General features: G+C 37.7%; 1 long non-coding RNA gene across 1 annotated transcript in view; it reads right to left on the reverse strand.

The window, feature by feature from the left end:
* Positions 1-1,408: 1,408 nt before the first annotated feature.
* LOC116069054 overlaps positions 1,409-16,889 on the reverse strand; it is a 95,012-nt gene continuing 79,531 nt past the window's right edge. The window contains exon 3 of the long non-coding RNA XR_004109818.1: positions 1,409-1,497. This is a non-coding gene — a long non-coding RNA (uncharacterized LOC116069054). The remainder of the gene's footprint in view (positions 1,498-16,889) is intronic.

Genomic DNA, 16,889 nt, shown 5'->3' on the forward strand with positions numbered 1-16,889 from the left:
ATTGGGGAACCCAAAAAGTACAGGGACTCCACAGGAAAACCAACAGAGTCAACTAGCCCAGACCTTTGAGAGCTCCCAGAGACTGAACCAATCACCAGCCAAAGAATGAGTCTGGACTGAACCTAGGCCTCCTGAACATGTACAGCAGTTGTGCAGCTTGTTCCCCTTAACTGGAGCAGGGGCTGTCCCCGAGTCTGTTGCCTGCCTACCTGCCTGCCTGCCTGCCTGCCTGTGGATCCCATTCCCCTAACTGGGTTGTCTTGTTTAGCATCACGGGGAGAGGATGCCATCTAGTCCTGTGGTGACTTGATATGGTGGGAGATAAGGTATACACGGGGCATTGTGGTTGTGGGTGTGGGTGGGAGTGTGGAGGTGAGATGGCGGAATGAGGAGGGTGGAATGAGAAGACGATCTGCCTCAGGGGGTACTGGGAAGAGAGGGGGGCTGATATTGGGATATAACATGAATAAATAAATGAACTTAAAAAAAAGAAAGAGTCTTAAGGATACTGAGGATACTGGCTTAGCTCTCCTGAAGAAGACACTTTACTATGAAAGACAGAAAGCCCTCTCTGGCTGCCCACTAGTTAGGTTCTCACAGTTCAGTTAGCCTCTTACAGTTTCGAGCATGTGTATAGCCTTTAATGTTTACCTACATGTTTTTTGTTTCAGCTTATATTTTACTGGACAATTATTTCACACATTCTTTTACAAATCAGCCCACAGTGTCTGACAGACTTTTGTCAAGTACACAAGAAACATGTGAAGTCTGGAAATAGAAGCCATAAGATAAATTATGGTTCATTTTAGGAGCCCAGACACTTGCCTCTGCTTCCACATTTGTGTCATGCAGAACCAGTTAGTGTTTTATTATCTTCTAGCACAAACTTCACTGCATACTTTAAACACTTGTCATTAGTATAGAAATGACCTATAGATACTTAATTCACAACTGTAAATTGCATATACATTTATAACACACTAAAATATGTATTTTTAGGATATGGATTTTAATAATATACTACAAATTACATTCATTGTTTATTTTAAAACAGCAAATCTATTAAACTTTTGAACTAACAGAAATTTTGTATTCTTTGACCAACTCTTTCACATACATACTCACACACACACACACACACACACAGCCTCTGGTAATCATTATTTTGCTCTCTATTTGTCTCCATCCAATGGGGAATTAATTGTCCATTTATTAACTTATTTCATTTAACATAATTTCTTCTGAGTTCTTCTACATTGTTACAAAAGAAAAGCCTTCCACAATTAAAGTTGAATAGTATTCAATTGTGTATGCACACTGCGTTTTCCTTATCCATTCAACAACTGAGAGTGCCTTAAGTTGACTCCACGTCCTGGCTCCTGTGAGGGATGAACACAGGGATGTAGATTTCTTCCCACCATAAGGAGCTAAGTTCCTCCATTCTGGGACTTCCCATGTTGAAGTTTTGGAATATGAAGGAATGTTAGCAAAACAGCACTAGAAAAGAAACAGAAAATTGTTGGCTAGTAGGGTTCTTCCTCCTTAGGGAAAGGCAGATGATCATACTCATGCATCACATGTAGGTTTCCATTGTAAAAGAAAAAACTTCAGTCGTCAGTGGAGGAGAGGACCTTGGTCCTGTAAAGGCTCTATGCCCCAGTGTAGGGGAACACCAGGGCCAGGAAGCAGTAGAGGGCAGGTGTGGTGAGCAGCGGGAGGGGAGAGGGAACAGGTTTTGTTTTGTTTTGTTTTTCTGGAGGGGAAACTGGGAAAGGAGATATCTTTGAAATGTAAATAAACAAAATAATAAAAAAGAGGAAAAGAAAAAACTTCTACTTGAAGATTTCTTTTTAATTTCTCTCAGTGTACATGGGGCTTCCCACCATGAGAAGAAGGCAAAAGCTTGCTTTGCTACAAATATTTTTGCCTTCATCTTTTCTAACATTGCCCAATCTACTGAAAAACAAAAACCCACAGATAGTATTTATTCATTTCTTTTTTTCAATCGTTTATTCAATAAATACATACTAGTCTACAGGATTGTAGCTTCAAATTTTTAGGACTTCATTTGCAAGCAACTTCATACAATACTCTCAGGTCCATAAGAGAGTCAGGATCAAATTTTTGATTGGAATGAGTGCAGTGAGCCCTGACCCCTCCCCAGGTGATGTGCTATTACAAAGCTGTGCATGTGTATTTATCTCAATATTTGATCCCAGATTTAACAAATGCTCTGATTTAAGGAGTCATATTTGCATAAATCTCTGGAAGGACAACTATACCTCTTGATTAGCTGTTATTGTCTAAAAGCCTTAGAATCGAGAACAGCACCACAATCCAGATAGCATAGCTGAATGCATAAGAGGTTAGGAAAGCACACGGGGAGAAGAGACAGGCAAACTAGAACAGCTAGAAATAATCATTATCTGTTTACAGACACTCCTCTTCAAGAATCTGAGATTTTAATTTTTAATTTTGACGCTTTATTTAATTCCAAGTCTATCTCACCTCATGGCAAACAAAATCCATACTGAAAAGATGAATACTATCTTTTAAAAGAAATTAACAGTAAGGCATGTACCAAGTAACTTCAATATCAATGAATGAGTGATTTTGGTAGGTGAAAAGGTACATGGAAGGTTTAAATGGATGCAATGACACATGCAACATTAAGTGCTGTACAATCAATATGTTTAAATGAGATGGAAAACATACATGTGAACTGAAGTTAACTTAAACAGGTCATTATTGTGTACTGGGGAAGAGAATTTGAGAGTTTGTTCTTAAAAGAAGGTAATGGGTGTGGATTTAAAAAGAAACTATTGTAATGACAGTGAGCCTATGGTTGACACTATGTGAAGAGCTGCCGGGAAGCTGGCCAGTATGGGGCATAGTTTTGCTTGAAGAACTAGGAAGTTTAATGGGGCCAATAAATGCTGGGTCATTGCAAAGGCCAACTGAATCTTAACATGCAGGTAGCAAAAGAAGCATCTTAGAAAACAAGCTGATTTCAAAAGTTTTACCCATGAGTATGTGTGGGGAGTGCTATTTTTTGTAGTATAGGCAGCTAATGATTCACAAATTTATCCCACTCTTTTCCCAAAATGCCTCTGTAACAATGTGAAATAAAAGAAACAAAGATGAAGATAGCCTTTGCTCTGTAAAAGTTATGAGTCTGGATCATTAAAATTAAAATTTCATCTGATCTAACATTATCAGTTTATTTTCATAAAATAGCCCCATAAACATATATCTTTGTGCTAGGGATGACACAACAGGCTGAGGAGATAGCACAATACCTAAAACACTTGCTACCCAAGGATGAGGATGTTGCATCCCAGAAAATCCAGGAATACTTCTCCAGAAAAGAGTCTGAGATATGAGAAAAATCATCAGAAAATTGTGATCGAGTTAACTTGACATATCCAGTGGCAAATAGTAAAAAGACCCTGCTTTACACAAAATAGAAAGTCAGGGGAGACAGCTAAGGTTGACCTCTGATTTCCATATTTGGGCAATGATAAACACTTGTAAAATACACACACACACACACACACACACACACACACAGGAACACACAGGCACACACATGCAGCCTTAGTTTCTTTTTCTGTTCTATGGCAAAATACTTTAACATAAGCAACTTAAATGAGAAGAGGTTTATTCTTCATCATATTTCAGGCTACGCTGTCATATAAAGAAAGCTACAGGACCTTGGGGAGGTCGTCACATTGTATCTACCATCAAGAAACAAGAAGTAATTAATGCAATTTCTCAGCTTGCTTTCTCCATTTTATACATCTTGGGAATGGTCCTATCCACAATTAAGATGACTGTTCCAGTATCAAGTCATGTAATCAAGACATGCTCATAGGCATGCTCAGATTTCTATCTCCCAAATGGTCTTAGTTGACCTAAGACTAAACCTATCTAGTTGACAATTAAGACTAAACATCACACACACATACACACACACGTACACACACACACGTATACACACACACACACACACATACACAGCACATACAAGCATACACATCACAAGGATAACTGCTACAATAATCAGAAAAAGCAGTTGTGTTACTCCCAGTATTGCTTTAGTAATGAGCCAAAATTCTCTTGCTCACAATGAGAAACAGTCAGTCTTAAGTTCTGCACAATTAGGAATGGTTTCTCCATTGCAGCGATTGTTTCCACTGCTAACAACAACAATCACAGAAAATAGCTGTTGATTTAGTCAAAGAGAAAACTAGGTTAGAGTCTATACACTCTCAGCTGTGTTTACTGGTCAAACATTTCCAGTCATTTACTGACTCCTTAAAGATTATTATTGCAATTATAAAACTAGAAAATAAAAGCTATGCACAAAGCAATCTCCATGTCATTGAATCATGCCTCTGAGGCTCACTAGATAGATGTTCTTTGAAAGCTGACAATAGATGGCCATTAGGTTTACTTTAGATAACTAACATTATTGAACAGCACTAGGACGAAACAATGAGTTCTAACAAACAATGTCCTACCATGAGTATAATTGTATTATCAGAATTTAAGATGTAACCTGAATCAAATTGAGTAATAAGAGCATAATGCTAGAAGTCTAATTCCTTGCTGACAGATAAATTCTTTCATAGTTTCCCTGTGCTATAGCTTAGGTTAGGTTTCTCTGAGAAAGGGCATCAAGGTAGAAATATGTATGGAAGTCTCAGAATATGAAGTTGGTCTTTGAATAGCAAGATGATGGGTGATAATAAAAATTATCATCCAGGATCATGCTAGTAAATCAGATATTCAAGACTAAGAAAATTAATTCCACATATTTTTGAAAATGTTTATTGAAGTAGTGTTCCAGGATACAGGAAGTAAGATGCAATGTCCAAACCCCAGAAAACAACAAAGAAGGTTCAGAGGACAGATGAGCCACAGAAACTGCCAACAAGCAGAACTTGCCCATGTTTCATTAAGGCCACATATAACAAAATTATCTCTCTGTTGGTCATCAGGGGACTAATATAAACCTTGAATAAAATGTCAATTACTTATAAGTATTAAAATGATTACTAAGAACCTTGTCAAATCAAAAAAATCTAAAAATAATAAATTATTTCATTAGGATATGATATAATTATGCTAGTTCATATCATAATTTATTCTGACACTTTAATACAGACTTTATTCGTATTTATCCCTCCCTTACTCTTCTCCCCCATTTCTCTACACTCCTTCTTGTTGGTTTCCTTCCTACATCTGAATGGCCCTTGCCTGCTTTTGTGTCATATGTGTTCTGTGACATCTCTGTAATTTCTCTCCCCTTTCTTCTTCCCTTTCATGTTTCCATGGCCTACCCAAGTGTGTGTATCTGCACTTATAGACTCAGTAGTTAAAATTTAGATTCTGTATATGAGAGAGAACATGAAGTGCTTGTCTCTCTGAGTCTGGATTGGTTCTCTTAACATAATGGTTTTTAGTTTCATTCATTTTCCTAGAAATTTCATCATTCAAATAGTTCACCTTGTAGAGAAAGGCCACTGTGCAGGTAGACTTCATTTCCTCTACCCATTCATCTGTAGGATAATTCTATTTCCTAACAATTCTAAATAGTACAAAGATAAATTTGGATTGCTAATATCTCTGTGCTAGGACTTGGTGCCCTTTGGCATATATACCTAGTCATAATATACTGGGTTATATGAGAATCCTAATTCAATTTTACGAGAAACATTCACACTGACTTATATCATGGCTGTACCAGGTTCCACTTCCACCAGAAGTGATAAACCAACTTTCTCCACATCCCCATAAACATTTATTGTCGTTTGCTTTTGGACTAGGGTGAAATGAAAATCAAAGTAGCTTTTGTTGCCACTTTCCCTGATGTGTAAGGATGTTAAGCACTTTCAAATACTTTTTGGCCATTTGTATTATTTCTTTGGTAAACTTGTTCCTTTAGTTTATTAGCTTATTTACTAATCAGAGGCTCTCCTATTTTTAATTTTTTTCAGTTCTTCATATATGTTAGATATTAGCCAACAACTTTATTGCCCATTCTACATACTCTTCATAACCTGCTGATTACCCCCTCTGCTGTACAGAGCCAGTTTATTCATGTGATCTCATCCGGCAGTGCTCAGGGTTCTGTCATGTGCTGTCTGTCTTCTCAGAAACCCTTGCCTGACAACATCATGACCTCTCCCCTAAGGTGTTCTTCACCAGCTTCACTCTCTCAGATCTTAGACTAAGGTCTTCCATCTGTCTTGAAATGCTTCATGTGCAGAGCACAAGATAGGGACTGAGCCCTGTTCCTTCATGTGTTGAAACTGGTTTCCTAGCATCACTTGTTGAACAGGATTTTTTTTCCAATGTATGTTTTGACACTTGTCAAAAGTTAAGTGCCCGTAGATGTGTGGATCTTTCTGGTCTATTAATCCATTTTCATGTTACTATCATGTTGGGTTGGTTCTATATATGGCTCAATGGTATAATTTGAGAACAAATATTGTGTTGCCTTTAGCATTGCTCTTTCTGCATATAAATATTTTGTCTATGCTTATCTTTTGTGTTTCCATATGAATTTTAATATTCTTTTAGTTCTGAAAGAATACCATTGGAATTATGATGAATTTTGCACTAAAGCAAGTCTGCGTATTGCCTGCAGTACTGCAGCCATTTATCCAGTGCTATTTTTGTCTGACCCTAAATGTAAGTCTGTGTTCCAGTGTTTCAGTTTCTTCCTTCATCATTTTAAAGTTTTCATTGTAGAGGTTTTCCACCTTCATTATTAGGTTATTTCTAACTATTCCTTTTAAGATACTGTGATAGGTTTTTCCCATTTTTTTCTCAGTAAGTTTATTATTCAGGAAAAGTACTGATTTCTCTCTCTTAATTATGTATCCAAGTTTAGGGTTGGGTCACTTACAAATATGAATAATCTGATAGAAAATAATCAATGAATAATCAAACAATTGATTTGATAATTTCATTCCTCACTTTTGTTATTACTCACTTGTCTTACTGTTCTAGATAACATTCCAAGTACTATTGAATAAGAATGGAAAGAGCAGACAGTTGTCTTATTACAGGTTTTGTGGGATATGTTAGGTTTTCCCATTTAATATAGTATAGGCTGTGGATTCTTTGTATGTAACTATCTTAGTTAGGGCTTTATTGCTGTGAAGAGACATTAAAACCAAGGCAACTCTTATAAAAGACAACATTTAATTGTGGCTGGCTTATAGGTTCAGAGGTTCAGTCCATTAGTGTCATGGCAGGAAGCATGGTAGCATCAAGGTAAACATTGTGCTAGAGAAGGAACCAAGAGTTCTACATCTTGATGCAAAGGTAGCCAAGAAAAGACTGGCTTTTCTGTAGGCTGCCAACAGGAGTGTCTTTTCCACACTCAGCAGAGCTTCAGAACCCACCTCCATAATGATACACTTCCTCCAACAAGGCCACACCTACTCCAGGGCCACACCTCCTAATAGTGCCACTCCCATGGGCCAAGCATATTCAAATCACCACAGTAACCTATGTGAGGTTGGAATATGTCCCTTCTACTTGTAATTTCTTATGAACCTTATCAGAAGAATGTTGACTTTTATCAAATGCCTTTTCAATGTGTTTTAGGTGGTATCCATGCTGCCTTTGTCTGTGCCTGGATGGTATGTCATTGCTGCTTTTCTACTGCTCTAAGATGCATTGACAAAAGAAGCTCAAAGGAGAAAGACTTTGCTTTGGGGGACATTTCCAGAGGAGCCGCATTCCATCACTGGAGGAAAGTTAAGGAACTTGAAGCAGCACATAATATTACATCTACAGTTCAGAACAGAAAAGACTATATTAAGGTATGCATGTTTGTCCTTAGATCAGTTTTTCATATTCTCCTTTTTACTATCTCAGATCCAACCCCAGAGAAGGGTGCCACCTATTTTTAGACTTTTTTCCATATAACTAATGTAATCAAACTAATTTCTGACAAATGTACCCAGAGCCCAACATGATGTAGACAATACCACATTGAGACTTCTATCCAGGTGGTTCTAGATTGTGCCAAGTTGACAACTAAAAATAATCACCATAAGTCTACCACTTGTTAATTTGACAGCAAAACACATCACTTATAAGCTAGAATTTTCTATTCCCTGACCCCAAAGATGTTTATATTCTAATATAAAGCAGTCCAACTTGAAATTTTTCATGGTCCTTAAGGCCTAGCATTCTTAAAATATAAACTGCAAGCTCTGCTACATTGTAGCACAGAAGAAGTGCTCACATTCCAAAGTGGAAGAACTGGAGTATGAAATAGTCACTTGAAAGTAAAGCCCAATTCCAGCAAAATATAAATACAATTTGAAAGCTCTGTACCTTGCACCTGGGATTTGTGATACTTTAAGCTGATCTGTAACAAACTTAGATAGCCCACACCTCCAGCTTTGAACCTGCAATGCACACACCTTCTCTCTTAGAACTTTACTGGATCCACTCCACATCTACATCTTCCTTCAGTAGATATGCCACATTTCTGGGATCTCCACTATCCTGAGTTCTCAGATTCAACTGTGGGTTTGCCTGCACAGCATTGCATAATAGCCTTTCAGGGACTTTCTCTAATCCTGCAACAAATTGAAAATTTCTCTGATATAATTTAAAACAACATCATCATCAACAACAACAACAACAACAACAAAACCTACTTATAGATTTCTTACTTTTCATTAGTTCTTTCTTTTGCTCTAAGAGGACATTTAGGTTTGGGGTTTTGAACATCTACTGAGTTCTTGGAATTTAGATCATGCAGTCAAACACACACACACACACACACACACACACACACACACACACATCCTTGGTTGTGTCCTCTTCTGGTGTAACTGATCCTTCTGTTTTGCCTGATTTGCTGACTCTTTCATTTCCAGTATTTCTATTTGGCTCTTTTTCAGAGTCCCAACTCGTGGTACAGATTTCCCCACTTTTGTTTTTCAAGCTACTGATTCAGCTACTTTGAAAACTCTTTTCTAGGTTCTTAATTGATTTCCTTAATTAATATGATTGTATAGGCTATGAGGCCACTGAGCCTTTTAAAAATCAGACTCTAATCTCTAATTTTTTTTTAATATTGGCTATTTGATCATCTTTAGTTTCCAGTATTGAGGAAGTACTGAAGTGGAGGCAGTATAGTGGTTTAATTTCTCATGTGTGTGTGTGTGTGTGTGTGTGTATGTGTGTGTGTGTGTATGTGTGTGTGTGTGTACACGCATATTTCCTTCTGTTTTTGTTTTTTTGTAGGAGTTGATTTTGGGGTTATTGCGTCTGTTGGGATAGGTAGGGTCTCTAGTTTTAATTTTTATTTTATCCCTTTATCCCAGTTTTTGTCTGTTTTATATGCGAGTCTTCCCGATTTCATGTGAGTCTTCAGTTTAAGTCTGTGTTATTCACTACTATGTATAGTGGAAGAAAACCACATTAATAGGCACAATTATTTGACAGCAGTACTCGTGTTAGCTCACAGTAGAAAACACTGTATTTCAGTCATACCCTCTGTAAGGTTCAGAGACAGTGGCCCTGGGATACTAATGGGAGGTAATGGATAACATATATTTTTGGAACTAAAAGTATTAATAGTTAAAAGGAGCTAATGGGAAGAGAGATAGTAAAGTATAAAAAAGAGGGTATGTTGTTAATTTTTGTCAACTTGACCCAGCATAGGCATATCTGGGAAGAGAACTCTCAGTAGAGGAATTGCCTCCATTGTATTGTCTTGTGGGCATATCTGTAGAACATTTTCTTGGGTGGTGATGTTTCTGAACCAGCCCAGTTTGCTGTGGGTGGCACAGTCCCTGAGCAATTGGGCCTGGACTGCATAAGAAAGCAAATTGAGAAAGCCATGGAGAACAAGCCAATAATCAATATTCCTTCAAGGTTCCAGACTTTACTGCTTGAGCTCTTGCCCTGACTTCCCTCAAGGCTGGACTAGCAACAGGACGTTTAAGCCAAGTAAACCCTTTCCTACCCAAGTTTTTTTTGCTTATGGTGTTTATCATAGTAACCAAGTGTAAAAAAAAATACAGGGGACAATGGAGGAATGTTAGAGAAATTGTCATAGAATAGATGCAGGAAAAAATACAGAACAGTTGTAATTGTCTACCTAAGTGAAATACAATTTAAAATAAAACAACTAAATATTCAACAGGCAAAAATACAAGCCAAAGATTAAAATATAAAAGAAGAAATAAAAGATAGTACAGCACAGTCAGAGTTTTCTTTTTCTGAGATCTTTACTCTTGGGGGGGAAGTAGCACCCAGCTATGCAGGTTCCCTGACTTACACAATCATGAAATCACAAAATCTCCTACAAGAAAGTAGGATTTGCATTCATCACGGACAGTAAAGTTTTGTTTTGTTTTGTTTTGTTTTAGTATCTTCTTGGTGTTCAGTCAAACCCCCCCTCAAAAAATAAACAAACAGAAAGACCCAAAGAGAATCTAAGCCAAGGAGTTATTTCATATTGGCTACTAATTTTGACCCTCACACTAAAGAGGAAGATTTATCTGCTCTCAATAACCCACCTTTCAAATTCAGAAAGCTCTCTATCTTGACACAGACATAGCATATTGTATTCACAGAATGACAGGCAATGACCAAGAGTCCTTGGGGCGTCTATAAGCATGATATAGAAATGTTTTTTTTTTTCCAGGCTCTGCAGAGTCTGACATCAGGCCTTAAGTCTGAAGCCTTCCCTGAGGTAACTTTTGTTCCCACCCAGAAGAGCTAGAAAATGGAATTCCTATTCATTTGAGTGTACAGTTCTAAAGCACTACTATACAGTGTTAAGATTTTTCTCTCACTAGCAATAAAAATCTGTAAAATCTGTCTGAAGAAAATGAAAAGATTTTTTTGTATCCATTTTACATTTGTATGCTTTTTTAGCTCCATGAGCCTTCCTGGTTCTGTTCTGGAAGAAAGGTGGAGGTTTTAGCTTTTCATTTGTAGGAGGAAACCCTCACAGGCTGACAGCTTCACTCAATACCTAAATTGATACCCTCATCTCAATTATATTAAGCTATGCAAATCTTTCCACAATGCCACATGAAAATGTATGTGAGAAGCATATGCCAATATATGTAGAGCTGTGGTTTTTACTCACCTTAAGCAGAATATAATGGTCCTAACAGCTGGTCACATTTAGTTGGAATTTGAACATTCTGCTGCCTTGTGCTTATAGTTTTGATAATGGGTTCTGGTATTTCAGTCTTTCCTCACCTGCCTTACCTTCCTCTGTCAAAGTAATGATGTAGAAATCCAAAAGTATTACAGATTTTACTTAAGTCACTATGGAAACTCAATCGTTTCTGCAAAAGAAACCCTTGCTAAAAAGTAGATGTATTATATCTAGAGGAAAAGTTGGTAAATTAGTTTAAAGACTTAAGGCTTATTTTTAGCTCCATAAATAGCTCTTTCTGGTATTTTTTTGGGGTGGGGGGAGGTTGTTCAAGACAGGGTTTCTCTGAGTAGCTCTGGCTGTCCTAGAACTCACTCTGTAGACCAGGCTGGCCTCAAACTCAGAGATCCACCTGCCTTTGCCTCCCAAGTGCTGGGATTAAAGGCATGTGCCACCACTGCCCAACTCTTCTCTGATTCTTAAGTGCGTCAGCTATGCTTGAGTTCATCTTAGTGACTAAAACAGTTATCAGAATATCTGATTGCTGGGTATTCAATAAGAGATAATTATATTGATGGAAATATGAAAGCAAGGATAGGAAAAAGAGAGAGGCAGAGCCATGGAAAAGGAAGAAAGGGTATGGAGAGCAGGCCATGTCATGAGGATTTTCTTGTTGGTTTTGTTTTTCTCTTTTTTTTAGATAGACTTATAACAAGCGATAAGTACATGTGAATCTGATGTATCAAAGTTTGCAGCACAGGAGACCATGCACATTTCAATTTGTCTCCCTCATCTAGCGAAGAAATTTAAAAATATTTAGAAAAATAAAAAATACAAAAAGAGTCCCAACTGGGCAACCCACCAGCCTTCTCAACCTGTAGCGATATAAATATATGTCAAAGAAAATATATAACACAAGTCTCAGCTAATAAATGAACACTATGTCAAATGCCCTAGGTATGGTAGTAACTAGTTTTAAAACAGGCTGAAATATAGCTCACTGGGTTTGCCTAGTACATGCAACGCGCTGTTTCCATCCCTAGCAATGTTAAACAAAAAGTAACTAGAAAGTCTAAATCAAGTGTGATTCAGTCAAAGGATTGAGGTGATGAAAGGCTAAGAAGAAAGCAGTCATAGTCTTTGCAGAAACAATTGAAAAGAGCACCTACCTTTGAACAAAACTTTGGCAGTTGTAAGAAACTATAATTTAAACAGTTTGATACTGTTGGAGACCATGGTTGTTGATCTTTCTTGTTGTAGGAAAAATACCAAAACAAAAAGGTCCTTCTTCATAAGATAAATTCTGACCTTGAGACTTAATGATGTTTTATGGTCGGCGATGAAAGCTGATGGAGTTCAAATATACTAAACATAGATTTCTAGAGTCTTGAGAATGATCGTTCCTTGGGGACCAGTGGCTCCAAAATGAACCACCATTTAATTGGAAACAGAAAGCACCATCACAAAAGTTCTGGCCTATACTTGCTCAGCATGCATGCTGAAGTACTACGGGCATGTTTGAAGCATGTACCTGCCCACTTCCTCCTCTACCATGTGCTGAACTATAAACTTATCACTTAAAAATTAGGAGCCCTGCGTATGATGTTTGCGATAATACCGTCTTTGTTTCGGGCTTCCTGGGCAAGTGGAAGACATGAAACCACAGGTTGGAATTGCTTACTTGGCATGCAAACTTCGTTGTTTCCATTACAAGGAAATCTACATGGGTAAAAAGGGAGGCCTTTCAGAGTTTGGTGACCTATGGGTAAAAGGCATATTATGTGAAGGGAAAGAATATGAAATGACAGCAAACCAAGCATGGGTGGGGTTTGGGTTGTATTTTTTTAGTGGTAAGCTACAGAGAGAATACAAAAGGACCAAGTCTTAACCATTAGAATGAGTCTATGGCCTTCACCCACTATGCTTTCTGCCCTGATGCCAGATATTTAAAGCAGGATCATAATCACTCTGAATTTAGTGAGTTACAACCACTTTATTATTCTTACACTTGGAAGTTGCAGTTTTGAATAGTGCACAGAGGAATGGCTCAAATTAGTTGCACAGTGTCCAGGGTTTCTGTTCAGTAACTTGAATAGGTAAAAAGGCCAGGGGTATACATGACATATATCCAGGGTCATGGTTCAGGCTGATGGGTATTTCCCTTAGTTTCTCTGTTTCATGTTAGCTGGCAATGAAATATCCAGGATGGTTTCTTTACTCTCCCCTCTGACAGCTGGGTGGTGTTGTTAGAAAAGCTGAATGCTCTCTCTCTCTCTCTCTCTCTCTCTCTCTCTCTATCTCTCTCTATCTCTCTCTCTCTTTCTCTCTCTCTCTCTTTCTCTCTCTCTCTCACTTGTTCTCTCACTCTCTCTCTCTTTCTCTCTCTCTCTCTCATTCTCATTATCCCTCTTTCTTCTTCCCCTTTCTCCCTGTGTCTCTCTCTCCTTCTCCCTCACCCCCAGTCCCTTTTGGCCTGTCTACATAGCTAGTTTAATCTGTCACAAAGTATGGAAGTCTCAAAGAAACTGACTTCTTACAGAGAAGTTCGCTTCCCCAAGTTACTGACTTGTCACCTGACAAAATCTTGAAATGGAAAATTACTAACGTCAGTCTGTCAGCTATCCAAGTCATTAACAAAAGACCCAGCTCAAGAATAACAACATCTCAGAAGGAAGCCATTTTATCTAATATACTTCTCCTAGTAGTATGTCCTAGAGATTTTAGAAAGATTTACAATGTCCTTTTATTGTAATCTTTTAAACAACACAAACAAAACAAAACAAAAACAAAGCAAAAAAACCCTGAAGTTTTGAGAAGGTACCAAAACAAAATGAAACTAAAATACTTATTTTTCCATTTTAGGTTTTTTTATTGACTCTGTAGCCCCTACTAAAATGGTTTTCTGTTTTACTTTTTGACAATTATAAGCATCATTCCATGAGACAATAGAAATGAGAAATACATTATTATATTTCACTCCATAAAATAGTTAATATTGTCCTACATATAATCTTCCAGCTTGGTGTTTTTCCCCATTAGAAACATTGCGGCCTTTGGTAGAAAGGCTCCGACATTCTTTGATTAGGATATAGCTAATCACACTGTAACTAAAGAGGATGAATCAGATGAATTCAATTCAACTAGATCTGTGGGTTTTGCAATTTGGCTCCCATCAACCTTGACAATTTATAAAAGGCTCTATAGAAATTAACTTATTGTGCTTTTACCCACGCCAAGAAACATTTTAAGCATTTAGGACCCATTAACTCATTTAAGTCTCAAAATAAACTGGAAGGGAGAATAGCATTGCCATCATTGAACAAATGTGATAACCAACATGCAAATTTCACCAAAACTCACAAGGCCAGAGAGTTAGTTGTCATCATCTGATGTTTTCCCTACTATTGAAAAAGGTGTAAGCAGTCTGTGTCTACCCAAGGTAACAACTGTAGCCAAAGACCTTTATCTAATGTAACAGTAAAATGGTTTCTTTGTATCTAAAAACTTCTGAGGAGCAACTAGATGGCTTAGTAGATAAAAGCACTATGTAAACTTATGAAAGTGCTATGTAAAGCTGATGACCTGAGTTCAGTCCCTGGGACCCATGTGGTAGGGGAAGAGAACAAAACCTATTCCAGTAAGTTGTTCTTTGACCACTCCATTATACTCACTTTGAGACATGTGTGTGAAACACACACACACACACACACACATGATGTGATTTTTAAATTTTAAATATAGTTATATATATGTGTATGTATAATTGTATATATGTGTATATATATCCATATGTATATATATTTAACCCCCAAGAACAAAATAATTTGACTCTTTAACCTAAAATCCTATCAAGCACATACAAAATCTAGAAGCTGAAGAAATGAAAGAAACATGTGATACACTTTGTGTTTGCTATAGGAGACTAGGGCATATAAGAACACATATTAATGTCTATAATTTTAGTCAATTGATTAAAATCTAGCTGAGCCTTAGTATCCACTGAGCATGGATCTAGCTACCTATATGTAGTACTACCAAGTTATATTTTTCTAATATAAAATATATTAGTTAAGTTTGAAAAATTTCAAAAGCCTATCCTCTTGAAATATATTCTCAACTGCATGCACAGGTTACTAAGTGGCACTAACAACACAGACTGCCTGTCTATACAACCTCTGTACTAATAAGAGCTCTTGCTAGCACCCTGTGAATGTAGAAGGGCAACTGGTACGTGAGCAAGTTTTGTAGAAAATCCAATGTCATTCAAGCAAGAGTAGCTCTGCAAGATATGCTCAGATGGCACAATTTCCTGTCATTTCATTTCTAGGAAGATAAAGATAAAAGAAAAGAGTGAAAACCAAGAAACTGCCCCCAAAACAAGCATCCTCCCAGAGACAGAGGATGAGGCAAGCCCATGTGAGCATAGGTCATAGAGCTCAGTGAGTATTAATCACTCAGATGGCATTTGTAAGAGCTGTGGCCAAGCTTGTCTTAGACCATTTTCTGTTGCAGTAACTTCATATTGAAGACTGAGAAATTTACAGTGAGATTTGTGTGTGGCTCCCAGCTCTGGGACTCTTAAGAACATTCTATCAGTGCTGGCCTGGCACCTATTGAGGTCATGCTGATGAGTGGTGGTGTGGAAAAGGAAAAAATGGTGCACCAGAGGATGTTTGCTACCTGGAGTGTCTGACTCCTGCTAGAAACAAACCAAGCTTCCCAAGGTTAGTAGGAACTGATAATAAAACCAGGTTGTGCTGTTTTATAGTTATGCTATTTCCCATTTTGATTTTTTGTAATGACTGGGTCTTACTACATAGTTCAAGTTGGTCTTAAAGTCATGATCCTGCTGTCCTGTCAGCTTCCTGATGCTAGGTTTGCAGGCGTAAGTCCCACTATTCCTACTAAGACTATATCTTTGCTTCTCTTCTCATTGTTGTGATAAAATACACAGTCAAGAAGCAACTTGAGAAAGAAATTACAGCTCATAGTGCAAGGTTACAGTCAACCCTGTTGGGAAAGTCACAACAATGGGAGCTGAAAGGGACAGCAGGTCACTGAGCATCAGTGAAAAGCAGAGTAAGGTAAAGAATGCTCAGCTCCATCTCCCTGTTGTCTTCAGTCAGGTACCTAACCAATGAAATAGTGCTGCTCACATTTACAGAGCACCTACTTTAATTAATATAATTAAGAACACCTCTCAGAGAAAGGCTGCAGGCAATGTAATGTAGACAATCACTCAGTGGCACTCCCTCCCTATGTGATTCTAGACCTCTAGACCTGGAGAATGAAATCAACCATCACAGAGTACTAATCTGGATCATTCTTGGCTTAGTAATTTTGATTCTGAAGAAGTTACTTTCCTTAGGCAGAAAATTAATCAAAATACCTAAGATGGAAATTTTTGGGATAAAATTACTCTGTTCTTCCCTTTTAAAGTGGAGAATGTCTTTTCTCTAAACCCTTCCTGGGTTTGAACTTCCTTTGTGTGTGATTCCTCCTGGCAGCCCAGCACCTTCCTACTTACCTTTTAGTCTCCTCATGGTTGAAGAATGAACAGGCACTTAAGTTTGTCTTTACAATGCAGTGCAAAGTGGTATCCCAAATGCTATTACCTCCTTTGGGAAAAGAAGTGGGGAGGCTGTATATATTTTATTATATGCCTTTTATTTTCTATGTGGAAAAATAGACTTTTTATACTGCTTCATGTAGTCTCTCCAAGGCATCGTGAACT

Source organism: Mastomys coucha, unplaced genomic scaffold (genome assembly GCF_008632895.1).
Source record: "Mastomys coucha isolate ucsf_1 unplaced genomic scaffold, UCSF_Mcou_1 pScaffold22, whole genome shotgun sequence".
In the NCBI taxonomy this organism is placed as follows: domain Eukaryota; kingdom Metazoa; phylum Chordata; class Mammalia; order Rodentia; family Muridae; genus Mastomys; species Mastomys coucha.